Raw genomic sequence first — 27,061 nt, 5'->3', positions numbered from 1 at the left:
AGCCCTCGAGGCCTTCCGCCGAGTCTGGGTTGCGGAAGTTCGGATCCGCGGGGTTGGGCGAGTGGAGAGCTGCGGGGGCTTTGCTGGTGGTGGGAGGACCGGATGGCCTGGCTGTTTAAGGTTAGCGCTGGGGGCGTTAGGAAACCTGGGGGATTTCAATGGGCTTTGGCAAAGTGGCCATTTACAGTGGGCTTTGTATATTAGAGAGCAGAAGTGGAGGAGCTTAAAATGATCTTTTGGCTTGTGGAAAGTGGGCAGGTGAGGAGGAGCCTTTGCGAGCAATAGTAGCAAGCACTTGCAGTGCTTTTGTGTGTGTGCGCCAGAATGATCCCTAAGTGCATGACACATATTAATCTTTACAATCTCCCCATGAGGCAAGTACTGTTATCATCTCCGTTTTTACAGGTGAGAAGACGGCACAGAGCGGTCAAGTAACTTGCCCAAGATCACAGCAAGTGATAGAGTTAGGATTTGAACCTATGTTGCATGGTTCCAGATTCCTCACCCTTAATCTCTATAATGCTAAGACAGGGGGACAGAGTTAGCGTGGATATGCACAGAGCTCGAGATGCCTGAGGCAACAGGGAAAGAAGGAAGATATTCACCAAGCAGACAAGAAAAGCCCCATCTTTCTCTGCTACACCTCTTGTCACTTAACACTCTTTTTTTTTTTTTTTTTTTTTACTTAACACTCATTTTTAAAAGTGGCCCTTGCATCATCAAGGGCCTTTTACACACTAGCGTGTTGCTAGTCTAAATCACTGAGTTAGTTCGGCCAGGGCTTCAAAGATTTCTCTAGTTGTGAGATGAAAGCCGTTCTCTCCTTAAAGCAATTTCAAGCATCAGTGAGTAAGCACGGGGGCTGGGTGTTTGGTTTATGTATGCAGAAGGCTTTTCAGAACCTGCTGTCATCCATTTGTAAAGGGCTCAGTCTGTTGGCATTTGTCAAAGTTTTGCAGGTCCTTGTTGTATTCCTGGACAGTCCTGGATGATCTGGGGGTGGCCACTTGCCCATAGGTGATTTGGGGATAAAAGGAACCTAACCACTGGCCGTCACCTGCCTTCCTGAGCCCCCTGTGGAGGGGCCACCAGACATTGGCACCTGCCTTAGGACTAGAGGGGGAGGCTGGAGTTTGAGTGCTACAGGTGCATCTTCCAGGTTTGAGTGTTGCAGGTGTGTCTTCCAGGAGAAAAAGACCCCAATGGGGTCTGTTCCGTGTGCTTAGGAGGAAAGAAGGTGTGCTTGTCTATTCCTGCTTTCATGTGGAGGACGTTATACAGAGAGGAATGAATAATAATGATCTTGATGTCAAAGAAGGGGTGTTTCTGGTAAAGCAGTGGCCAGCTGGAGATGGAAGATGAAAAATGGACTTTTAGTGTGGCAGGTTAAATGTAAGAGAGGAATTTTGGGATACTGACCAAAGTGGTCTGATGTCCGTCTGCAGAAGGTAGGCTGAAGGACAGAGGTAAGGTCTTCCTTGATCTATCAGTAATAAATACAACAGAATATAATGAAGAGAATATGACTTTACAGGAAATGATAACCACAGAATTCAGGGAAGTTGCTTTCTTCTGAGAGGCAGAGGGTGGGAGAGAGAGGAGCACATAAATAGAAATGATTGGTGGTGGTCCAGCTCTTGGTGTGGTTGGTGGTTTTTTGGGTATTCATTGTGCTTCTGAATTTATATGTTCTTTCTTATATGTTTCAGCTATTACGTAAAATTTAAGTAAACTCATCAAATGGGTCACACTATTTATATTTTCTTGTGCAATTGAAAATTGACTGTACATTTTCCCTTCATTCCCATCAAAGTCCAGATACGCTCTAATTTCTCCCATCCATATTCCCCTGCAGCTTTGCCCCGCTGCTCTACTCCCCTTTACTGCAGAGCTCATTAAAAGAGTTGTCTGTAGGGGCACCTGGGTGGCTCAGTCAGTTAAGCGTCTGCCTTCAGCTCAGGTCGTGATCCTGGAATGCCGGGATCAAGCCCCGCATCGGGCTCCCTGCTCTGCGGGAAGCCTGCTTCTCCCTCTCTCACTCCCCCTGCTTGTGTTCCCTCTCTCACTGTCTCTCTCTCTCTGTCAAATAAATAAATAAAATCTTAAAAAAAAAAAAAGAGTTGTCTGTACTTGCTGCTTCTAATTTCTCTTTCCAGTCTCTCTTGAATCTACCTGATTCATCACTCCACTGAGACTATTCTTGTCAAGATCCCAAAATGACATGATGTTAAATTGAAGGTTATCTCTTAGCCTCAACTCAACCTGTCAACAACATTTGACCCTGATGATCAGTCTCTGATCCTTGAAACTCTTTGCAGGACATCACACTCTCTTGGTTTTCCTCCTTCCTCACTGCCTCTTCCTTCTCATCTCTTTTGCTAGTTGCTGAGGACTCAATGTTTGTGCCCCCTCTCCCAATTGCATATGTTGAAGCCCTAAATCCTAATGTGTTGGGATCTGGCAGTAGGACTTTTGGGAGGTAATTAAGCTTAGATGAGGTCATGAGAGTGGGTCCCTATGATGGGTTTAGTGTCCTTTTAAGAAGAGAGGGAGATGAGCTTGCTTTCTCTGACATGTGAGGATACAGCAAGAAGGTGGCTCTCCGCGAACCTTGATAAGGGCCCTTCCAGGAACCACTCTGCCAGCACTTTGATCTTGAACTTCCAGCCTCTAGAACTGTGAGAAATTAATGTCAGTTGTTTAAGCCCCCTAATCTGTGGTATTTTGTTACAGAAGCCTGAACTCTGACTCTGGTTCTTTCTTCTCTCTGTGATACCTTAATGTCAGAGGGCCCCAGGATTTACCCTTGGACTTCTTCTTTATCCACATGTACTCCTTTTTTATCTCATCTGGTCTTATGTTTTAGATACTAAATTTTTTTTTTTTTTTTATTCATGAGAGACAGAGCGAGAGAGAAAGGCAGAGGGAGAAGCAGGCTCCCCGCCTAGCAGGGAGCCCGATGCGGGACTCGATCCCAGGACCCTGAGATCATGACCTGAGCCAAAGGCAGACGCTTAACCATCTGAGCCACCCAGGCGCCCTAGATACTAAATTGATATCTCCAGCCCCAGTTCTTCCCCACGCTCCACACTAGATAGCACACTGAGTGTCCAATAGGCTTCTCAAACTTAACATGTCCCAAACTATACCCTTTTTTTTTGTATATATTTTCATTTTATTAATGGAAATTACTTCCTGAAATTACTATGAAACTTGAATATTAAATGCAATAATCATGTAGTCAAAACAGCAGCTGTCTGAGAAAGGCAGTGGCTAGAGGAGAGGGGATTGTTGTAATTGCTTTTAATGGGATAATTGTTTCCCTTCTATCCAGTATTAATTTCAATCTGGGTGTGAGCCAACTGAGCTGGTCTGTACTGGGTTAACGGCTTAAATTCAGGGCAAAAGAGAGAACCAATTAAGTAGAAATAAAGACTTCTAATGTACCCATAAGTTGCTTTTATTCTAGTCTATGCCAAACTATACCCTTTTTAAAAAAAGATTTTATTTATTTATTTGAGGGAGAGAGCGAGCACAGAGGGTGAGGTGAAGCAGACTCCCCACTGAGCAGGGAGCTGGATGTGGGGCTCGATCCCGAGACCCAGAGATCATGACCCGAGCCAAAGGCAGATGTTTAACCAACTGAGCCACCCAGGAACCCCTCCAGACTATACTCCTGATATTCCTTTCCAAACCCTTCCCCTTCCAACTCCTCCTCTGCTTTATTATCACTCCGTACTATATTTTTAAAATTTTGTTTTATTAATTGGTCTATATTCTCTCACTGGAGTGCATGGGTTTTTGTTTTATTCACTGTATGCTGCTGGGGCCTAGAATAAGGCTACACATGTGATGAGCACTATAAATATTTGTTTGCTGAATAAAATTCTTTTCTTCTTCTCTTTCCACCTTTCTTCCTTCTCCTTCCTGCTTCTAGGAGGCCCTCCTGAGAAGTGATACATCAGTGTCCATTCAGCTTTGCTAGCTCAGTCTCTGAGGGGCTAAAGTTATATTTGGCCAAGAAAGGGACACACCTGGTGCCATGGGTAGGAATCCTTACCAGCCTTGGGGCCACAGCTATCTCAGCTCAGAAGGTAAGTTCTACCTATCCTGTGTGGCTTATATTGTGGTTCACTTTTTCAGATCTTTTTTTTTTTTTTTTGAAGATTTTATTTATTTATTTGACAGAGAGAGACACAGTGAGAGAGGGAACACAAGCAGGGGGAGTGGGAGAGGGAGAAGCAGGCTCCCCGCAGAGAAGGGAGCCCGATGCGGGACTCGATCCCAGGACCCTGGGATCATGACCTGAGCTGAAGGCAGTCGCTTAACCAACTGAGCCACCCAGGCGCCCACTTTTTCAGATCTTAAGTTGGCCATTTCACAGGAGGAAATGAGTTACGGCCTGCTAGGATCATGGGGAAGCTTGGTCTGGGGAACAGCAAGGGTCACACCACAGTCGGCCTGCCCAGGCCGCGCATACTTGTGGGGCTCAGCTGTGTGGTGTGGTTGTCAGTCTCCTCATGGAGCCAATCCACCCTGTGGACATAGTCTCTCGTCATACATGCATTCATTTTCTTTTGCTACATAACAAATTACGACAAATGTAGTAGCTAAAAACAACACAAATTTATGGTCTCAGTGTCCCCAGGGCAGGACCCTCTGCTAAAATTCTCACCAGGCTAAAATACAAGCGTTGGCTGGGGCTATGAGCTTGTATGAGGCTCGGGGGTCCTTTTTCATGCTCACTGATTGTAGGCAGAATTCTTTTTTTTTTTTTTTTTTAAGATTTTATTTATTTATTCATGAGAGACAGAGAGAGAGAGGCAGAGGGAGAAGCAGGCTCCCAAGGAGCAGGGAGCCCGATGTGGGACTCGATCCCAGGACGCCGGGATCATGACCTGAGCCGAAGGCAGACGCTTAACCATCTGAGCCACCCAGGCGCCCTGTAGGCAGAATTCTGTTTCGTGTTGTTATAGGACTGAAGTCCTGTTTTCTTTTTTGCTGTTGGCCAGGAATCACTTTCAGCTCCTACAAGCCTCCCTCTGGTCCCAGCAATGCGGTCTTTCATGGCAGTTCACAACATGGCGGTTTGCTTTCTTTCCATCTGTTTTAAAGGCTCAGCGGATCAGGTCAGGCTCGCCCAGGACAATATCCTTTTTGAGAAACCAAAGTCAACTAATTAGGGACCTTAATTACATCTGAAAATTTACTTTTGCCACATAATCTTAATCATGGGAATGATAATCCCATCACATCCACAGGTCCCACCCACACTCAAAGGGATTGGATTATACAAAGCATGTACACCAGGGGGCTGGAATCTTAGGGGCCATCTTAGAATTCTGCCTACCACAAAATGCATCTTTGGGAGAGGGAAAAAACAAGAAGGTACACCATCTTCAGAGAGAACGACAGAGACAGATAAGCATGGCTACCCTTTGTTGATCTGGATCCTCAGGTCTTCCTGCTACCTCTGTGTGTAACCTTTCCTTCAGGACTCTAGGGGAACAACACTTCCTATAACTGCTCACTTAATGAAGAACAAACTGTTTATTCCACGTAAGTGAAAATGTCCACCTAATCAAAGTCTACTTCTTTCAGGATTTGAGTGATTTAAGAAGATAGAGGACTGTTAACTATGTGTGTGGGGCGGGGGGCTAGACAAGGCTCCTGTTTTGTCTTGAGACTTGTGCCTTCTGTGGCAGTTTTGATTCTCCTCAGGACTGTTCCCACATTAGTGGAGGGTGATCTCTTGTGGTAGACATAGCCCTGGGGTGGATGCGCTGGTGAGAGGGACCGGCACTGGGCTGCACTGCCTTCTGCCACAGAAAACTGCCTAATTTTCCTGCCTCTGGCGCCTGCTATTTCCATCTCACATTATTCTAAATATGCACATCACCCTGTGCCCCGCCAAAAAAAAAGAAAGAAAACTTCGGTGGTTGGCTTCTCTACCTTCCACCCGGAGAACTTCTATCCACAGGAGGAGAGAAGGCTGTCTCTCTGTAGATGACTCAAATTCGCACCTCTAGTCCCAGCCTCCCTCCTCAACTCAGTCCCTTGTCTAAACGCCCCGGGCTTCCTTCAAACAAGTTCCCAGAAGACATCATCCTTCCCCAAGGCCAGCCTCACACATTCCTCGCTCTGCTGTAGAGGCATCATCCTCCTCGTTAGCCAGCCTACAAACGGAAGTCACCCGCCACCACCCCCTCTGCCCCTCCTCATGCAGCCTGCCTGTTCCCCCTACACAGCGTCTGCGGCATTGGTCCTTTCCTTGTCAGTGTCACTGAGCCACACTGAGTCTAAGCCCTTAGCGTCTCCTGTCCGCATTGTACTTCAACAGCTGTCTCCCTTCTGGGGTCTCTTTCCTTTCCTCTCCCAGTGTCTCAACTGGGGGCAATTTTGTGCCTCCCAGAAGAATTTGTCAATGTCTGAAGATAGCTTCGGTTACCACACCTGCGAGTGGGTGCCAGCATCTAGTGGGTAGAGGCCAGAGATGCTGCTAAACATCCTACAGTGCTCACAGCGGTCCCCAAACAAAGACTCATCCAGCCCAAAATGTCAATAGTGCTGAGATTGAGAAACCCTGCTTTGTGTCTCTTCCTCCAAGTTTCCTGACTGTTATAGCCTAACTCTTCTTAAGAAAATGCACTTTGTATACATTACTTCCTGGCAGAAAAAAAGTATTTCCCATTACCTATATATATGCCTGTCTTCCTCTGCCTCAGATGCCCTCCCCTTCATTTCTATGCCAAGAACTGACCCTTTCTCTTAAAGCTTGAAGCATGGTGCCCAGCCTGTAGGCTGGGTTAGTCCATTTGTCCCTCTGGGTCCACTCTCTGCTCTAATCTGTGCCCCAGGACTGTGTCTCCTAGCTCCCTTGCCCTCTAGTTCCTGGGTAGATTTGGCCTGTGGGAGGTATCAACAGGTGACCACAGGTTGGGTCTTTACGTCCCAGCCTCAGCCTGAGCTTCCTGTCCCTCAATGGCCTCAGTTCGTGTAGAGCATCCCCTCTTCCATTGCACCAGGGACCCTTTAGGCCAATGGTGGCAATGACTTCCCACTGTTGCTAGTCCCTGCGTTCACCACTGTGATGAGCTGGCTTATGTCTGCCCACACCTGAGTCAGTATTTCCTTAGTTAAAGTCTCTCTAGTTAAATCCTTTGAGTGTGCCATCTGCTTCCTGCTCGATCCTCAGTCCTTCGGCAGTCACTTGAGGATTTGCCTTTCCCCCGGTGCCCACACAGAACTTACAGTAGGGACTGCTCCCATGCCACCCAGGGTGTACGCCCAATACTGCTGTGATCTAGAATTTCCCGCGTTTCCCAAACACATCGCAAATTCCTGTGGGTGGAGGCTATTTTAACTTATCATGCACACCCTCTTGGCATAGAGCCGTGCTTGATGAACATTTGCCAAGGAAAATCATGATAAAATGTATTGAAAGATCACCTGATTTCATAGACAAAGTGTTCTTAATTTAAATTCCTTTCTTTCATACCATAGGTATTTGGGGTGATTTGAATCAACTTTTGCACAACGTTTTTAAACCAACGGAGGCCTGGGCTTTGAGACGTGAGATTGACTGCCCGGCTGCATTGTGTGCTCACTTCCTGGTTCCTGGTGGCATTCTGTGTATTTGTGGCTGCTGAATAAGGGACTCGGAGTAAAACTGGGGGTTTCTGTACTGGCTTCCTCCCTTGAAACCAAGATTCTCTCCCTTCAGAACTCAGCTGTTCTATTGCTGGTCTGCAGGGACCCAATGTTCTACTTGCTGCCGGAGTCTAAGACTTGGTGCTGCGTTGTGCCCAAACCTGTGCTTCATAAATGCCATTTTGTCCCATAATTCACCTCGAGTTTTTATTTAAATATTTAATGATGCACAAATTGGTATAAGTGCCTTCTCAGGGAATCTTGGGAAAGTACAGGGATGTAATCAAATGGTTTGCAAATTGTACTTATTTATTTATAGCTCTAATTTGAAAAGAAGGACCAGAGTTATTAAAGAGGATATTCGCATTTCACAGACACCTTATCCTAAGGAATGAGGGGTAATCATTCTCAAGAAGAGGGGGAAATGCCAGCTCATTTCTTAGAGTTATTGCTTCTTATCCTTCCTGTGTTGTAATGGTTGTTTGTGTGGGCAATTAAAAAAGCTATTTCTTCTGCTGTCTGCTAAATATGTCTTCATCTGCCTAATTCTGCTGTGGGGTCTCAGTCTGACCTAATGGTTAGTTATTTTCATGCCAAAAATCCACACCCAAGTTCTTCTTCTTCTTCTTCTTCTTCTTTTTTTTTTTTTTTTGTACCAAAAAGATGAAGAAGATGAATAGAGAGGAGTGGTAGGCATTCTGGTCCACAATCCACCTTGATTTCATGGAAAGGCTTGGGAAATATAAGGCTGATATGGGCTGCACAGGGCTACATTATGATTTTCATGGGCCTCAGGCAGTCTTGCCTTCATGGGCAAAAAATATGAAAGCTTATGTTTTACAACTGTGTTGATGGAATGACAAATACCTTATCTATTAAAACACTTTTGTGGACCTCTAAAAGTATTGTGGTCCCTAGGTACCATGTCTCTTACACCTAATGAATGTTAGCCCTGTAAATGGACAATGGGAAAGGAAGGTAGCTTGACTCCCTTTTTTCAAGATCTAAAGATACCTGGATTCCAATCTGTTCTCAACAGTGCCTAAATTGGGAGCTTTTGACCACAAATAAGGTGAATGAATGATCTTCTTTTGACAGGCGTGGAGTCTTTGGAGCAGTGCGGGGCAGTGGATCATGAAGCTCGGCCACCTCCCAGAAACGGGCTGCTTCTCTCTTCGGCTTGTCTAAGGGTGATGTCACCTTCTATATAGGTTACAGATGGTGTTATAGTCTCTACTGTGGGAGGGTCCAGAGTGGCTGTTCCATTTCACAGATGGGGAGCCTAAGGCATGATAAGATGAGCCTGGGTGTCTTCTTCACTGCAGCTGATTCAGATTCTAATGCCTTACTGCTTTCTTGGCAGCAGAAAGAGGAAACACTTAAAATAATTTTTTCTGACTATAAAAGTCATACTGGTTTATTATGAAATTCGGAAAATAAAAGAAATTGAGAGAAGTTTTAAAAAAAAAAAAACTCTTTTAATCCTACCTCCTAGAACCAACCACTGCCCACTGCCCCAAGAAGTTGTATAAATGGGTGAACCAAACCCCAGTGGGACAGGACTACTCAAGTTCCCAGGAGCCAACCCAGCAGTGCTGGTCACTGCTGCCAATTCTGCCTGATGTCACCCTCCACTGTAAAATGCCTAGATTTTACTGCACCCTCCACCCCCCCAAGGCTTATAAATCACAGTGTTAACTAAAGGAGGTAGATTACAAAACTTACATACAATATGACCTCAGTGATAGAGAACCATGCATAAAAAATTGAGGCAGTCAGTAGATAATTATGTCCACAGTGGTACTAGCCTACAGAAGCTCATATATGGGTGAGGGACAGCTTTCTGGGGGGATGGTAGCTTTTCAGCACCACACAAACCCTCCCTCACAGGCAATTTCCTGTGCATGGGAAATTTCCTATGCAATTTCCAGGCAGCTGCCTACGAATAACCTGGGTGCTGTTTCTACCCCTAGAAGAGCTCACTAGGGACGGCAAAGCCTCCATGCATAAACCCGCGACCTTTGGAGGTAGCTGTCCTCCCTCATCTCCCTTTCCCTGTGCCCACCCATGAAGCAGCATTTTCGGCAGGCTCCTATTTGTATTCCAAGGCTGGCAATCGGTTTTCCTAGCTATCCTCTGGGGAACATGATTCTATTCTCTACATAAAAGCAAGGATACAATTAAAGCTACGCATCAGAGAGCAATCAGAGGAAGTAACAACTCCACATTACTATGAAGAGGACGCCACTGAATGAGGACAGTTTCTGCAGCAGCAAATGCAGGAGATGCAGCTCCTGGTGCCTCTGCAGACCCTCAGAAGCAAAGCCTTGCCAGCAGGTAGGAATCCGACTCATCCTGGAGAGATGGCATCTGCAGACAAAATATTTTGTCTTCCTCAGTGGCCTGGTCCGATGTCTTATAAGGTTTCCCTTAGTTCTAACCTAAACCCTACCTGCTGAGCTTTCATCCCGTATCTGTTTTCCTTGATGAAGACAGGCAGCATGGGCCCGTGTATCCCCATCTGACAACCTTCTAAAGCTTGATGGTGGATTTCCTCTGAAGTGTCTCCATCAAGCCCAGAATATTAGAATACCATGTTAAGAAACTAAGTTGAAATGGTGTATCCGATAATTTAATTAAAATTTTTGGTTTGAGCACCTACTATGTGTCAAGCAGGAAAGAACTAAGCAGGGAGACACAGACTGAACCAGAGATCATCAGCCTGTGCTGCCTCACGTGCTGTGTTCAGAGCATCCCCTTTAGGTTCTTAAAGTGAGCTTTGAAGGCAGATAGACTTGGGTAGAATCCACTTACTCTTTCTAGGGCAAGCGTGCTCACCTACCTGAGTCTCAGTTTTGTTACCTACGCATGGGGATGAAAATCCTATTTCAGAGGTTGTAGAATAAGTGAAATAATCTAAGCAAAGCACAATTCCTAATAGTGGAATGTAAATGTAAATGTTGCTCCTTCCTTCAGGTTTTATAACGATTTGGTGATGGGGACACCAGAGGCATTGGGTGTAATAAGAAATTGGTTTTTGTTTTAAAAATGTGAATTTTTATATGTATTGTTGACTTTGTGGATCAGCTATAATTCTCTATTGGCTTCCCACAAACTCAGTTATGACCTGTTCTTAGTATGCCAACATTCATTCACCTAACGAATATTTCTTAAGGGTCTTTTATGGCATAATCAATGTATGTTAGGGGAATAACACCCACCTTTAATAGAAGCTTGGTCTAGACATAATCAGGAAGGGAAATCTGCCAGGAAGAAAATCCTATATGGAAGGAATTTCCAGGACAGCGGAAGATGGACTCAGAGAAGCATAGCTGCCCTCAGAGACATTTCTCAAATGCTGGCAGAAAAACTCCTAACCAGTGCCTGACTGCAGAAGAATCCTGGGAGCCTGGACTTGTCTCTTATTCTTGAATTGCATTTATTCTGGGAACCAAGCAGAGTGCTGTGTCAATCTGCTAAGAGGGAGGCAGAGTTATAAATAGGATATGTGCTGGAAATAGGAAATAAGAAGAAAGATGGCATTTGGGGCTTTCACGGCTCGTCCCCCCACCTTAAGCGGAGGGAGAAAAGCCATCCAGTTTGGGTGGGGGCAAGAAATTCAGGAGCCATGGTTCCAAGAAAAGGGGGGGAAAGAGGAAGTGGGAAGTATGACGGTGGTGAAAAACGGAGCTGTGGGAGGAACTGAGTGAGATGCCAATGGACGGGTAGGAAGGTAAGCCAGCCCCCAGGCAGATGAGATGACATCAAAGAGGAAAAACTCAGTGTCAGGACAAAGAGTGAAGATTTTACCCAGCCAGACAGAAACCTGAAATAGCAAGATAGTAATCATGCATGGGAGAGGGATTCGGTAGGAGAAATACTAAAAGGCTTAAGCCATGAAACTGGAATTAGGTGGCAAGGCAAATAGGACTGTAGCAAAGAAGACCAGGCCTGGTCAGTAGCATTCCCAGGTAGCTCCATTTACCCTCTTCCCCAGCACTGAAGCTAGATATCTGCAAAGGCATGAGTGAATCCATAATCAGGGTGGGGAAATCTACTAAGGGTAGCTATGGTTGAGGGAGGCTGTAGTGGAAAAAAGTCTTGAAATTGGAGATAATTCTAGTCCCAGCATTGCTATCAACTAGACATATGACCTCAAACTATTTACCTGACCTCTGTGGGCTGGGTTTGAATATAGACTCTGTTATGAACTGTCCATTTGAGATTGAATGATTTTCTTCCCTTATCTAGACTTCCTTTTCTTTTTCCATACAGTGATATATGTAGACTGGGTCTAAAAAGCTGCTGCTAGGTGTAAAATTTGACACCTTAATACTTGGATGAATGCTTAGGGTGAGAGAGAATAGTAACCCCTAATTTAATCTGTTCTACAATAGGGAACAGCTCTCCTAGAGAACGTCCAGCTTAGATGCTAGATGAATGGGATTGCCTTAAGTCCTGTTCTAGCCAGAGTATGCTCCCTTTCAGTATTGCAGAGTCATGCCTTTTACCAGCTTTCTATCACACAGGTGCCAAGTTTGGATCTGTGCTGTTTGCATCAGGGAGCTCCAGCAGTGTTAGCCCATACCGGAGAGTTTTTAGGAACTACCCAACCAAGATAAGGTAGGAAGGAGGCCTATAGATAACATGAAATGGAGGGTCCTCAAAGAGGCATTGAGGGAAACAGTATAAAATCACTCTGCCAGAAGGATGAGATATACCTAGTTATCTTGCAAATAGAAGGTAGGAAACCATAGGTATGGTTCTGCTTCATTTCCCCAAATGATCTCTTTCTGAGACTGAAACAAGGACTGGGGAAGTCGTAAGTCAGAGTACACTCAAATACATCAATGATCAGAGGTGTACTATGAAGGAATTTTGCCTAAACTCATTAATCAAGGACAGTCATATGGTATATATAGGAACTTACCTCCTTTTACTTTACAATTACATGATCAATTCACTTCAGGCCATGATGTGTCCTCCCATTGGTCCATGCATTTTACTAAGGTTTCACCAGCCCTGTAAGATTCTCTAAGTTACCTGTAGAGATTCTGTTGCTTCTACTCTGCCCTCCTGCCCATGTCACCCCTTCACTCCCCAAAAGGAGCTAGTATATAAAACTGAATCCCCATTAGAGAGATAAGGTGGAATCTTATCAGCCTTTTTTTAGCTTGTCTGGTAGGAGAATCCTCAACGAATTCAAACCTTACAAATTTTCAATAGGTATGAATCTGGGTACTGGGTCACTCAGTCACTGCCTGGGGGTGGGGAGTGTAAGCCTTGGATGTTGGCCCAGGAGTCCTGGCGACTCATTATTATATTAAGGATTGTAACATGTGCCCCCCCTCCCCCATCGGGATGAATGTGAGTCTTGGTCAGAAACCATCCTTGTGGGAAACTATTACCAGAAGGCAGAGTGTCCCCTCTGCTACAGGTGTTCGGTCATAGTGACAAAGTGTGGTGCTGTGGTTGACTTATTGATTACCATTACCTCTTAGGAGGCAAGCCTTCATCAGGATGCATTGGTGGCAGGGTCAGACTGAATATCACTTAAGAGTAGAGCTTTATTCGAGGTAAGGACTGTTCCTCCACCTGCAGTATCACCTGGGAGCTTGTCTGAAAAGCAGAGGCTCAGGCCCCATGCCAGGCCTACTGGATCGAAATTGCATGTGACAAGATTCCCACATGATTTGTAGGCCCATGAAAGTTTAAGAAGCCCTGGGTTAGGGTGCTCCTTTACAGAGAATATAAATGTCTCTTCTAGAGGGTTACTATAGGCCAGTCATTTAATGTAATGAGGACAGCTTAATCAGATTGCTTCTCATTTATTCCTTAGCTAAAATAAGCCAGGGTGAGAACTTTGTTGGAAAGAGAAGGAAAAATTACCAAACTCCCAATCTCTGACCCATACTGTAACCTCAGCTCTCACCACAGAGATCTGGCACATAGTAGGACTCAAGAGATTCTTTGTTATTTGGCTGAATAACCAAGTCACAATAAGAAAGAATATGTGGTTTTGTGGTTTCGCTCTTTGCCCTATGTAAAGGTGTGGTAGGCAGAATAATGGATCTCAAAATGTCAATGTCCTAATCCCTGGAACCTATGAATCTATTACCTTATGTGGCAAAGGGAAATTAATCAGCTGATTTTCAGATAGGAAGATTATCCTGGATTATCCAGGTAAGCCCGATGTAATTAGAGTGGTTCTGAAAAGTGGAAGAGGGAGGCAGAAGAGGAGGTCAGAATCAGGGAAGGAATGTGAGAAGAACCAGACTTGCCTTTGCTGGCTTTGAAGCCAGAGAAAGGGAGCCCTGAGTCAAGGAATGTGGGGCATCTCTAGAAGCAGGAAAAGGGAAGGAAGCAGATTCTCCCCTAGAGCCTCCAGAAAGCCCTTCCTACACTTTGCTTCTGTGCCCAGTGACATCTGTGTTGGACTTCCTACCAACACAGAACTATCTGACACTGAAGTTATACTGTTTTAAGCCACTAAATTTGTGGCACTTTGTTGCAACATCAATAGGAAAGTAATATACTACACCAGTAGTATAGTTAGTTTGTTCATTTTGAATATGGAAACAAACACAGAAACAGCATGTGTGTTTGTGTGTGCATGTATGTGTGTGTATGTGTATGTGTGTGCGTGTGTGTATCTGTGTGTGTGTGTACGTGTGTATGTGGGTACTGATCATCTGTTATATCTATCTTTTTTCTTTTTTATATCTTCTGGAATTCAGGTGCACATGCTTGCATTAATCCCATTCTCAGTTCACAGAATATCATCATCTATCCATGGAAGGACTCTCGTTTTTTGTTTTTTTTTTTAAGGAAAATATGTTTATTTTCTTGTTTTTTCCCTTCGTCCACCATTCCCAATCCCACTGCCCTCCTCCTATAGGCATCCATTCAAATTTATTTAATACAGTCTTTCCAATCCATTTGACAGATGTTTATTTAGCTATATGAGCACCCTTACAAAAATACACAAGGCTGTTTTATGTGGGTGTGTAATATATAAATGGAATCATGTTATAAATCTCAATCTGTTTTTACTTTTTCCTCTCAACTCTGTTCTTGAGATCAATCCAGTTTGCTGTGTGGAAATCTAGTTCGTTATCCTGGTGTATTCATATACCACGTTTTACTTGTACGTTCCTTAGAGATGGACACCTAGGTTACCCCCGACGGTGTGGCAGTGAACTTCCTTAAATACATCTCTTTGTGTTCCCATGAAGAACGTCCCCAGGGGTATCCCCAGGGGTCAGCTTGCTAGATTTTAAGGTCTTCGATTGCCCTTCAGAATGGCTATGCCAGAGTGAATGAGGGGCTTGTTTCCCCACCTCCTTGCCGACGGTTGGCAATATCTAACCCCCAGAGCAAATATAGCTGGGGCAACAAGCAGATGTGAAAGGAGGGATGGATGACTTAGTGGAGATCATGCTGTGGATGCACAATGGGCAGGGATAAATTAGAAAATAATTTTTTGAAGAAGAGAGTATTATAAGAAGTGACAGTTGCAGTGGGGAAAGGGAAAGCCTTTCAGGCAGGGAGGATGTGTGCAGGGCTCACAGGGGCTCCAACTGACCACCAGTGAGTGATCCTTAAGGGCAGAGGAGAGCTCCCTTCTTCTGACTGCAGCTAGCTGACACTCAGTCCACTCTGCAGCCTCCTACCCAACCTCCCACCCAACAAAGAGGTCTTCTCTGAACTTCCCTGAGGACATGAGAGCTCCCGGCTCCTAACTCCTTCTCTTCTTTAACTTTCTTTGCCACGTCGTAAATTTATACAGTTTGACAAAATGTATACAGTTGATGAGTTTTGGCAGATGCATACCCCTGGGAAATCACCAGCACAGTCAACACATAGAACATTTCCATCATCCCCCAAATCCCCATTTCCTTGTCCATGTTTGCAGTCCATCTTTCTCTCTGCCCCTAGCCCCACGGATCCACGGATCTGCTTTTGGTTACTATAGGAAAGTTGGCATTTTCCAGAATTCTGTATAAATAGGATTTTTCAAAAGATTTGATTTATTTATTTGAGAGAGAAGGAGAGAGAGCGAGAGCGAGAGCAAGCACGTGGGCAGGGGGAGAGGCAGGGGGAGAAGGAGAGAGGGAATCTCAAGCAGACTCCATGCCGAGTACAGATCCTTTTGCAGGGCTTGAGTTCATGACCCTGAGATCATGACCTGAGCCTAAATCAGGAGTCTGACACTTATCCAACTGGGCCACCCAGATGCCCCATTTATAAATAGGATTTTACAGTATGTATTCTTCTGTGTCTGGATTTTTTTTTTCACTCAATATAATTATTTTGAGATTCATTCATCTTGACATATCAATAATTTATTCCTTTTTATTGCTGAATAGTATTTCACTGTATGACTACATGACATTTCCGTTATTTAATTGTTGAGAAACATTTAACTTATTTTCTGTTTGGGTCTATTATGATTAAAGCTGCTGTGAAAATTCATGTACAAACTTTTATGTTTGCTTTAGTTCTTTTGGATAAATAGGAGTTCAATGACCAGATCAAATGACAGGTTTAACATTTTAAAAAACTGATACACTCTTTTTCAAAGTGGTTGTACAATTTTACACTTTTTTTAAAAAAGATTTTTATTTATTCATTTGTGAGAGAGAGAGAGCAAGAGAGCACAAGCAGGGGGAGCGGGAGAGGGAGAAGCAGGCTCCCCGCTGAGCAAGGAGCCTTATGTGGGACTCCATCCCAGGAGCCTGGGATCATGACCTGAGCCGAAGATAGACGTTTAACTGACTGAACCACCCAGGCGTCCCTACAATTTTACATTTTTAACAGCATTGTTAAGAGAGTTCCAGCTCATCCACATTCTTGCCCACAGTTGGTATTGTCAGATTTTTTTAATATTTTGCCATGTGAATGGGTGTGTAATTGTATTTCATCTTGGTTTTAATTATTATAATGACTAATACGCAATACCAACTAATGATGTTGAGCTTTTCTTATTGCTTATTGGCCATTCACGTATCTTCCTTGGTGAACTATTGCTTCAGATTTTTTGCCCATATTAAAATTGTTTTGTTTGTGTTTATATCATTGAGTTATAAGAGTTCTTTATTTATTCTGGATATAAGTCCCTTGCCAGATTTGTGCATTGCAAATAATTTCTCTCATTCTGTGGCATAACTTTTCATTTTTTAAACAGCGTCTTTCAAAGAGCAATGTTTAAAAATTTTGGTTTATGGGGTGCCTGGGTGGCTCAGTCATTAAACATCTGCCCCACTTCGGGCTCCCTGCTCCGTGGGAAGCCTGCTTCTCCCTCTCCCACTCCCCCTGCTTGTGTTCCCTCTCTTGCTGTCTCTCTCTGTGTGTCAAATAAATAAATAAAATCTTTTTTAAAAATAAAAATTTTGGTTTATGTCCAATTTATCAACTCTTTGTTTAAAAAAAATTGTTCATGTTTTCTGTATACTAAGAAATCTTTGTCTACCCCAACGTTGCAAAGACCTTTTTTCCTGTTTTGTTCTAGAAATTGTATAGCTTTAGATTTTATACCACTTGCACATAATCTTAACTTCCTCCTTTGATCTCTGAGATTCTTGGATCCATGGGTTTTTCTTAGAAGGGTCAGTGTCTCTTTTTACCCATAATGGGAACAAACTTTAAGACCTAGCTGGAGTCCCATGAATACATCATCAGCCATTTGGGCTCACAGGTGCACCAACATAGAGAAAAAAAAAATTTAAATCTCACTGAGTGGTTCTCCCCTAGTAGAAGATATAGAAGATGACTAGCTGTCTGATCTGGAACCTAAAGGAGATTCGTATCTCTCCAAAGAAAAGTGGGCAGGTGTGCCAGGGGCTGATTTGCCTAAAGGAAGAGGGAAGGTGTTTTGTTCAAGTTCCTGGGGGAAAAAAGGGAATCAGGAGGGGACATGGTATCTCTCCTGGGTATTTATGATGAGCCAAGTTCTAGCAACTCAACAGGATCTGAAGAATATGATCTCACAACTGATGTTGTGAGCAGAGGAACATAAACAGACGTGCTACTTTGGTAGCAGTGGGGGAAAGTGTTCTACACAAGTAAAGTGTCCCCACTTCACAGAGACTTGGTAAGACTTTAACCAGGGAGGACTCTGGGGAGTATAGAACCACTGATTCCTTGAGGTTTGTAGCTCTAGGAGCTCCTACGGCCACCAGCCTTGGCACAGACATCAGTGTGGTCACAGAAAAAATAAGTGGGGACAGAGACGAAAAACAAAAGAAAAGCTCTCGAGTGCATAAGAGACTTCCCTTGGGAACTTGAAAAAATGTAGGAGTAGAGGGCTATTGCCAGTAACAAGACAGATTCTCATGTACCACCTCTGGGGGAATGTGGCTTCCTCCTACCTTCGGCTTTTGAGAATCACTGCTTGTAATGAGAAATACTAGCGATGTGGAGCCAGAAAAAGTCCGAGAGACACTGCATCAAGGGAAAGAAGAGGCAGTGGTCACCTGTGTCCTTGGCTCAGTCATCTTCTTGGTCTGGGACTATGGACTCAAGTTCACATTTAGCATGGCATTGTACCTCAAAATTACCTGGGACAGTTGCTCGGGGGGCAAAGGTACCCTGAACTTCCGACTTGATTTTCTGGAAATATGGAGCGAGTGTAAGAGACACAGAAGCAGACCCATATCCCTCAGGCCTTACCATTCAGTGTGCTCCAGACATCTTCCCACTGCCAGTATCTGCACCCTGGGGCTTGAGGACTTCATCGGGAAACCTGGAAGGTCACTAGGCCTGAGGTCCACAGCGGTTCAGACATTCTGGAAGAGTAAATGTCCTCCATCCCCCAGAGCATCCTTCAACCAATAAGTGATGGGAGATGATGTATAAATATCCCAGCAACCTCATCCTTTGGGTGGGATAATTCTGCGGTGTGTGTTTTATACTGTTCCCCAGCAAGATTAAGCAATAGTTGATCACTGTGTGGTTGGCTTCATAATTCACTTTTTATTGGCTGTCTTCCCCTCCCTGACTCATTTCCTCACTCTCTTGCTGGTATTTCCTTGGATTAAATCCCAAATAAACTACTTGCTCTCAAATCCTGGTTTCAAGGTCAGCTTCTAGAGGACCCCAAACTAAGACAATTCTCCAGGATAAGTTAGCATCACTACGCACACATTGCCGGAGAGCTGCTAAAGAGAACCACCCTTCCTCTTATTCCTCTGTCTTCTCATCTAAGGCAATGGGGCCTGCACCCAGAGATCTGGGGGCATGCTGTGTATACTGTTCTCTGGGCAGGCCTGGTATTGTGCAAGCATGTTCACAGGTATTGGGGGATCTCCTCATTGTGATATGATGTGAAATTTAAATGAAAGAAGGAAAGAGTTGACTGAGATGCCGTACTGATGGGGGCAGGGTGAGCCATCTTTATGGAGAGTGGCATCTCCTAAACTATATTCCATGATGTTCTGGGAGATGCTTGAGTTGGAAACCCAAAACTCGAGTTCCTATGGTCGCGTTTAGGAATTGTTGGGTAAAGCAGAGACTATTTTATGGTAGGACTTCTCAGGACCTTTAATACAACAAGGTGCATTGTGATCTCTGAGAGATGGTGTTTTCCAAATCTCTTTGACCATAGACCTTTTGAGAAAACATCTATTAATACCCCACTGAAAACATTTTGGGAAATGATGGTAGAGAGACATATATTTTCCCTCTTTCAAATGCATGTCTTTCAATGATGAGTGTTTCGAAATGAGTTCTGGCTTTCATCCCAGTGGTTCAAACGTCTTCTCTCTTCTATCTTCCCTGTGAAGCTAGACTTCAGTGGGGCTGTTACTCCTTCTTGTATTTAAAGTACCATGATCATCATAAGACCCAGCAATTGCCTGGCCTTTGCAGTCTCCGGACCGTGTTCCCATACATTAATCCTCCCAACAACCCAGAGGGTAGGTCTTCTAGGTCCTTATTTAATAGGTGAGGAGACTAGAGTTCAGAGCTTTTCCCAGGATCACTGGGTAGTAACATCAGTGCAGGAAAATTGGGATTTGAAGAAAGCAACACAAGTGGGGGAACTCATTTTCTCTACATGGTCTGAACTTTGAGTAAAGATTCAGTTAACAGAGCAGACTTTTCTAAGACTTTGGGGTTTGAAAAGGTCACTGGACCAGGTCCAGAAAGAGATGAAAACACATCCATTCTCAGAGTCTGATATTTGGGATTCACCCAGGTGGTGTGTGGGCTGCATCCTTTACACCACAGAAGGGAGGCGGCACTGTAGATAAGATCAGGGCTTCCAAAGCAAAACCTGGGTTTGAATTTTTGCTACATCATTTACCAGCAGTGTGGCTTTGGGCAACGTACTTAAACAATCTGAACCTCAGTCTCCTCATCTAAAGTGGAGAGAATAATATTTCTCATGGGGCTGCCGTGAGGATGAAATTAGAGAGTATACCCAGCTCTCTTCACCCAGGAGGTGCCTGGCATATAGTAGGAATGAAAAAGAAAAACTAGCAATTACTAGTAGAATCGTAGCCACAATTTTTACTTTCTGGCATGAATTAATCATTTAACAAAACCCAGACATCATTTTTGTTGCTGCCTTACTAGAAATAGTGCTGTTTGCTAATGACTTCTGGCAGTAAAAATTGTTGTTGTTTGTTTTGGGTTTTATTTTGTGTAAAAATAGGACTAAGTGAGATAGATCTTTACAACTTTTTTTTTTTCTCCAGCTACACAGCTCGTCAACACTCCCTCACACTCCACCCCACCCCCTGAAAAGAAGGAAAAAGAACAAATTGAGAACGTATGGAACCACAACTCAGAAACCTGAGCGTTTTCCATTTCAGCTTTTCTTGGAATAATTTGAGGAAAAACCTGTGTTGTGGTTTTAAATGGCATTAGAGTGCCCATCTTCTGTCCCTACCCCTAAGCTCCTGAACATGATTTATATTTCCCTATTTTAAGCTAGTGCAGATTTATGAGACTTTAAACACCATAGTTGAAGTTACTGGAGGTTTAAAGGGATTAAGCCGGTCCAGCAATACCTGGGGCGGGGCGTGGGGGTGGGGTGGGGGTGGGGGGTGGTGTATAGGTTGTTTAAAAGATTTATCAGCATTTCCATGTTAAAATCCACTTTTCAAGGATTTTCATAGTCTGGGTCTGAATCTATTTTGGGCAGAGGAGTGAATTTTTAGGATTTCTCTTAGATGGAAAAAAAAAACCCATCCCTCTTTTGCTTCCTGCTTTGTTTTTCCAGGTTGTGCCCCCACCCTTCACCTCTTCATCTTCCATGTCTAGCTTGCTCTGTCTTCTCTGGGGTTTCCTTTCTTCTGTTCTGTCTTCTCTGAAGCAGTTAATGTCTTGGTATTCCTCTATGTTCCCGTATTCACAAGCTCAGCCTCCGACCCAGGAACCTAACAGCAGCTGGAGGGAGTCTGACACTTCCCTGGTCTTGGATTCTTGCTTCAGGGGGCCAGGGGAACCTAAGGCCTGGGGCGGTGGGCGCTGCAGTGGGCGATAGATGGCGCGCACGGAGGTGGGAATGCCTCAGGCCACAGGGGTGAGAGATCCCCGGGTTTACACCAGAGGGTGCAATGACTCCGTGGCTGAGAAGGTCTGGCTGGAGTCTGGAGTTCCCAAATAAAGTGCCCATTCAAGGCAAAGAGCACAAAATTCCTAGGCAGTTAGGTGTAGGAGAAGCCATATTGAGTGACATTGAAAATAGGTTCAGGGCACAAAGTGGGCACACACTCTTTGTCATATTCTACCAATGCTGTGAAGAGCCAACATTCTTCTCATTGCCAATTATATTCTCATCAGCCTCCGCTTCTTACCTCTCAGATTTCTTCCAAGTCCTAGCTCTGCCCACCTTGTCAAATCACTGTGGGTGTAGGGAACATGAACTCATTTTAATATCAGCCTGAACCAGACATCACTGGGAAGGAAATTGGAGAAGCTATTCCAAAGTCAAGTAAAAATAACTTTGGTGGGTGCATACTCTATGATTCCATTTATATGAAAACCCTAGAAGAGACAAATCTAATCTATAGTGACAGAAAGCAGATTGTTGGTTGCTGGGGCCAAGGTAGGGCAAGATTAGCTGAGATGGGGCACAAGAGAATGTTTTGGGATGCTGGAAATGTGCTTTGTCTCAATTATGGTGATAGTTGCACAGATATAGAATACCTTACAACTCGTTAAAATGTACAGTTAGAACAGGTGTAAATTATACCTTGATTTTTAAAAATGTATCTTCTGTGCATCCACACTCCTCACCCCTCTATTATCACTGACAATGGAGAGCTGAGTACCAATCTTAGAAGGTTCCCTAATCTGTGGATGGTTGTTCAACCAGCCTATACTGTGTATCTATATAGGGCATGGAGATAATCCAGAGCAGTAGATAAACACCCAATCAGTTATAATTGACTTTGAAATGCTTTCTATGCCTTTACATTCCCTGAGTACAACCTGACTGACGGGGCAGGAGGGAGCAGGCAGCCAAGAAATGTGGTGGGGAAGCCAGATTAAACAATTACCAGGGAGAGACAACAACAGGGTGAATGACCACACAGATGATAATGAACTGTTGACTTTGTAATGTGAACTGTGCATTGTATGAAAGTGGAAAGGGACTGGTGAGGGGAAGCAGATGCTCATTAGAAATCAAACCAACCACACTGAATGGTCCTGGCACCTGGATAACAGGAGGTCTTCACCACTTCCATCTTTTCCTCATCTCTAATTAAATTTTTGATATTGCTTAAGTCAGGCACAGTGCCCTATTCATTTCGACATCCAAATATCCACTTTAAAGTTGGCCAGGCTCACCTAGAGGATGATGTAAATAGATCAAGGATGGAGTTAAGATTTAGGACATTGGAGTTTTGTCCCTGCTGTGTGACCTTCTGAAAAATTACTTAGTTTATTTATTTGTTCATTTATTCAATAAAATTATAGAACACCTACTGTGAATCAGGTGGTTTGCAAGACACTAGGGATACATGACTCTAGGCATCACTTTCCTCATTTGTAAATGCTCTTTCTGGGATCCCTGCCCCATCCCACCACTGCATCGATGGATAGTATGGGCAGTGATGAGGTCAGGCTCTGAGCCCCTCAGGGTTGTGCCTCAATGATAAAGCTGACTGGGAGGATTCCCTTCCTTCTCTGATCTGTATCTTTCCAAAGGGTAATTCTAGGCTACTTAGAGCATCTTTGCCATAAAAAGTTCCATGGAAATGAAATTAAGCATTTTAGTTTTGTTTGTTGGGAAAAAATGTCCTTAAAAAAACCTTCTTAGGCAGTCTTTAAATTAATTCCTTATTGCTTCAAAGCACAAACTCATATATAGTTATAAACTAAGTTTACATTTGATCTAATGCAAAGCAGTAGACCAGGGCTTTTGTCCAGCCTTCCTCCCTGATTTGCAGCGTTCCCTGTCCTACTCGCCCCCTCCCCAAGCAAGATTTAGAAATCAACAGACACAAAATTGCTTTTCTTCCTGAAGCCCTTCTCACACTTATCTTCAAGCATACAAGATCTGTTCCTTTTCAGGTCATCAAACCAACTCTCAGAAGAGCCTGACAGAGTAGGATTCAAATTCTACTCTGTCCATTTATAATATGTGACCCAGGGAAAGTTGCCTAACCTTTCTGGGCCTCATCTGGAAGTGGGAATAACAATGTCTACTTTGAGTTATTGTGCAGTTTAAATAAGATAATGGATATAAAAGTACCTAGCATGGTGTCTAGCCAATTGTAGAAAACCAATTGGTGGTTGTTATTAAAGCCAAGCAGAAATCTGGGGATTGAAGGGAAAAAGTCCGCCATAGAGTCAGAACTATTCCACTGATTTTTGGAATGAGGAACCAGGACTTTCAGCCTTGTTGAGTGGGTGGTGACTATGGGGGATAGGACCATTGGATTGTTAAACTCATACTCCTAGTCTAGAAGAAGGGTTGACATTCTACAAGGTAAACTAAGTCATCCATAGGCCCTTGACCCAAGAGTGGAAGAGCTTTTTCTTTTTAATCCAGCATCCAGTTGTAGGAGGAATGCATATGGAACGATGATGGAAAAAAAGTCATGCCCCAGCTAGCTGTGATGGCCACATCAGCAGAAGCCATAGTCAGATTACTTCCACATTCCCCCAGAAAGGTTCAGATCTCCTGGCCCTTTCCAAAGAAGGCACTGTTCCACCCAACAGGTCAAAATTAGTGTCACAAAGAGGGTTGAGAACCTGAAGATAGAGTATGCCTGCTGATCCAAGAACAACAGACAACTGGCTCAGGCTGTGATTAAAGTTGGTTGGAATTCACAGCCGGCAGAACAATGACCACATTCATGAACTGAACTTCTGTTTACTCTCCTATTCCAAAGTCCTTCATCTTCCTTCCACATGGACAGCCAGCTGTGCTGAGAGATTTGTGTGTTAGCACCTGGAAGTGTTGGATGGACTTGATTACTATGTAATAGAATCTAACATGAACGGCTTGGAAGTATAGTTAAAGGGTGCAAATCTATTTGTAATTACTGGGACCCCTTCAACCCCCAAAGAAAAGCCCACTAGACTGTAGAGATCCCTATGGGCAGGGACCTTATCTGTCTTTTTTACTGCTTTATATTCAACATCAAACACAGAGCTGTTTGGGAAACCAACCATTTTGGTTTGCCTGGGACTCTCTGGTTTTAGCACTAAAAAGTCCTGCATCTCAGGAAGCCCCTCTGTCATCGGCAAACTGGGATGATTGGTCACTCTAAGCTTTGCACATAGTAGATGCTCAAGAAGTTCTTGTCAAACAACATAAATTAAATAAATTAAATAAATGGTAGTGGTAGAAGTGTAATTGGAATCACAATGCAATACATTAGATTAACTTCTGTGGATAGGAATCTACCTTCAGGAGATACAGATTTGAAGTTGAGTTTGGTGAAACCAGCGTGCTATTTTGGTGTTATATATAGGTCCAGTCTTGCTTTAAATATTGTCTCATTTCTGTCCCTTCTTTTGAACTTAGTTTATACGTCTGGGCTGTCAGTCAGCAATAAGCTGCACAGTTTCAAAACTGTCAAAGAATGGTGAGAATATGAGAGGATTTCTAAAGTCTTTTCCCATTTGGTAACTTTCTCACCCTATCTACATAGAAGCCAGGTGTTTTAAATTGACTCCTAATATACACTTGGGAAGGAAGGAGCATTTCTTCAATCAAAGTAAACAATCCTTTACTGAGTGACTGCTCTGGGCAATGTGCTGGGTGCTGCAGGGCATTCAAAATGAGTGAAAGAAGATCCTTGCCTTTAGCAGCTCTCAACCTAGCAGGGGTGTTTGTGAATAAGCATACATAAGTATTTATGACACGAAGCAGGCTTGGTACATGCATGCTATTTTAATGATTTCAGTTGTGCCCTATGTAACTATAAGAGAGATGTCATAGTATGCCTTCCAAAAGGAGGTGGGATTTAAGGTGGGCTTTGAAGAACACATAGGACATCAAAAACTGCCTATGGGGTGAGGAGAAAGCAACTTTCCAGGTAGAAGGAAGAGCATGGGTATGACAAATAGTTACATTAGACTACTCATCACATAAACCTGACTACAGGACTTTAATTAAATGGAGGCATATTATTCTCACAGAACAAGAAGTCCAAGACTACACAATAACTCCAAGGTGACATCAGTGTCCCAGGTTCCTTTTCTCCTTTCATCCTTAGCTTATGGCTTTGTTGCCTCCTGGCCTCAAGATGGCTGCTTTACCTCCTGCCTCCTGTTTGTGGACCAGGCAGGTGAAGGTAGGAAGGAAGGAAGGGAGGGAGGGAGGGAGGAAAGGACAATAGAAAAAGGAGAAAGGCATGTGGGAGAGAAAGGGAGGGTCATATAAGAGGGCAAACACTTTCCCCAACTCCCAAGCTGACTCTCTCTGAGTTGTGTCTCATGACAAGAAATGGGTTACATGGCAACCCCTTCTACAAATGAGCTGGGGCAGGTGAACATTTTAGCTGGGCACATTGCCCTTCTGAATAATATGGCCGTTCTCTTAGTGAGGAGGCGTGGATTTGGGGTAGGTAACCAGCAGTGTCTATGCCTTTGAGCAGAAAGTGAGGGATGGGGACAGGGCAGGGATTGCTGGATAAATGAGAATGAAAAGTATAATCTTGTGTGTGAGATGAAGCGTGAGTGTGTGTGTAGGCTGGACAAGATAGACTGGGATGGCTTTGGAGGGTATGGAAAGGAGTAATCTGAAGAAGATAAGATTGGGAAAATATGAGCCAAATGCAGGAGACATAGGGCTTTTATCTGGCTCTTTAATTTCTCTGCAGAAGGTCCAGAACAGCCTAGATGACCCTGTTTCACATTCTGTGAGGTGGCATTCATCCTTTACGCCCTGCCTTTGTCCTCCTCAGTCTCATGTTATCAAGCACGTTGGATAGAGATATAAAAAAAACACCACTTTCAAACTTGTACCCTCATGTCATATAAGAAGATGATAATGGAAATGCTTAAACTATTTTCTTTCCCTAAATTCACCTGTTATCCATATTTTAATTTTATATTATTATTCACATATTCTATTGATCAACTTCTTCCATTCTCTTGGGCACCATACTAATCAACCTTTCCACTACAAAACAGTTGGAAATTGTGTACTGCTAAATACTAGTCAGAAAAAAATGTCTATCAGAATGTGAAACTTAGAAATACACACACATATTTCTGTATATAGATTTATGATTAGTATTTAGCAATGCTAAAATTGTATTTTACACATACATATTTGCCATCCATAACAGCCTTTTGAGAGTCAGATTTGTTCTTCGGCTTTGTGATTTCTTTTGTATCTTGGTGCAATTTGCTTTGGTCATTCTCTAAGCTACAGCTCTGAATAATTTTCCCATCACTTGGCTCCAGCCTTTTTTTTTCCAGCATAATAGTTTTTGAAGGTAACTTTAAGCATTAAGAACAGTTGAACAACCATGAAGAGTTTACCAGTATTAGAGGAAATCATGACATTATTTATTACTCTAAGTCAGGAGTCAGCAAAACTTTTTTTGTAAAGGACCAGATAGTAAATGTTTCCAACTTTGCAGGCCATATGGTCTCTGTCACAACTCCTCAACTCTGCTGTTATAGCACAAAAGCAGCCACAGACACTAATTAAATGAATGGGCGTGGCTGTGTTTGAATAAAACTTTATTTATGAGATCCTGCTCTAACTGAACAGCTGGAAGAGATTCTCTCCTTTGCTCTACATCTCTCTCCACCGCTCTCGCTCTCCTATCTTGTTTTCTTCTTATCAACATCTCTCTTCCACTTTTGTTTTTATTCCTTTTTCACCCTAACCTGTTTCTCTTTCTTTTCCACATCTTGATTTCTTTCTTGTAAAAATACTTGCTATAAGACATATCCCCAAGGGATGCTTAGCAGATCCTCCTAGCCTCTGGAG

At 43.6% G+C, this 27,061-nt stretch overlaps 1 long non-coding RNA gene across 1 annotated transcript; it reads left to right on the top strand.

Moving 5' to 3' along the window:
* The first annotated feature begins 3 nt into the window (after nt 1-3).
* LOC118007010 lies at nt 4-16,451 on the top strand. Its single transcript, XR_004678244.1, has 4 exons — nt 4-120; nt 3,938-4,094; nt 5,013-5,129; nt 7,504-16,451. It is a non-coding gene; the product is annotated as an uncharacterized LOC118007010 (long non-coding RNA).
* The last annotated feature ends 10,610 nt before the right edge of the window (nt 16,452-27,061 follow it).

Source organism: Mirounga leonina, unplaced genomic scaffold, assembly GCF_011800145.1.
Source record: "Mirounga leonina isolate KUSES-001 unplaced genomic scaffold, KU_Mleo_1.0 Mir_115, whole genome shotgun sequence".
In the NCBI taxonomy this organism is placed as follows: Eukaryota; Metazoa; Chordata; class Mammalia; order Carnivora; family Phocidae; genus Mirounga; species Mirounga leonina.
This window is presented reverse-complemented; position numbering and strand designations above follow the sequence as displayed.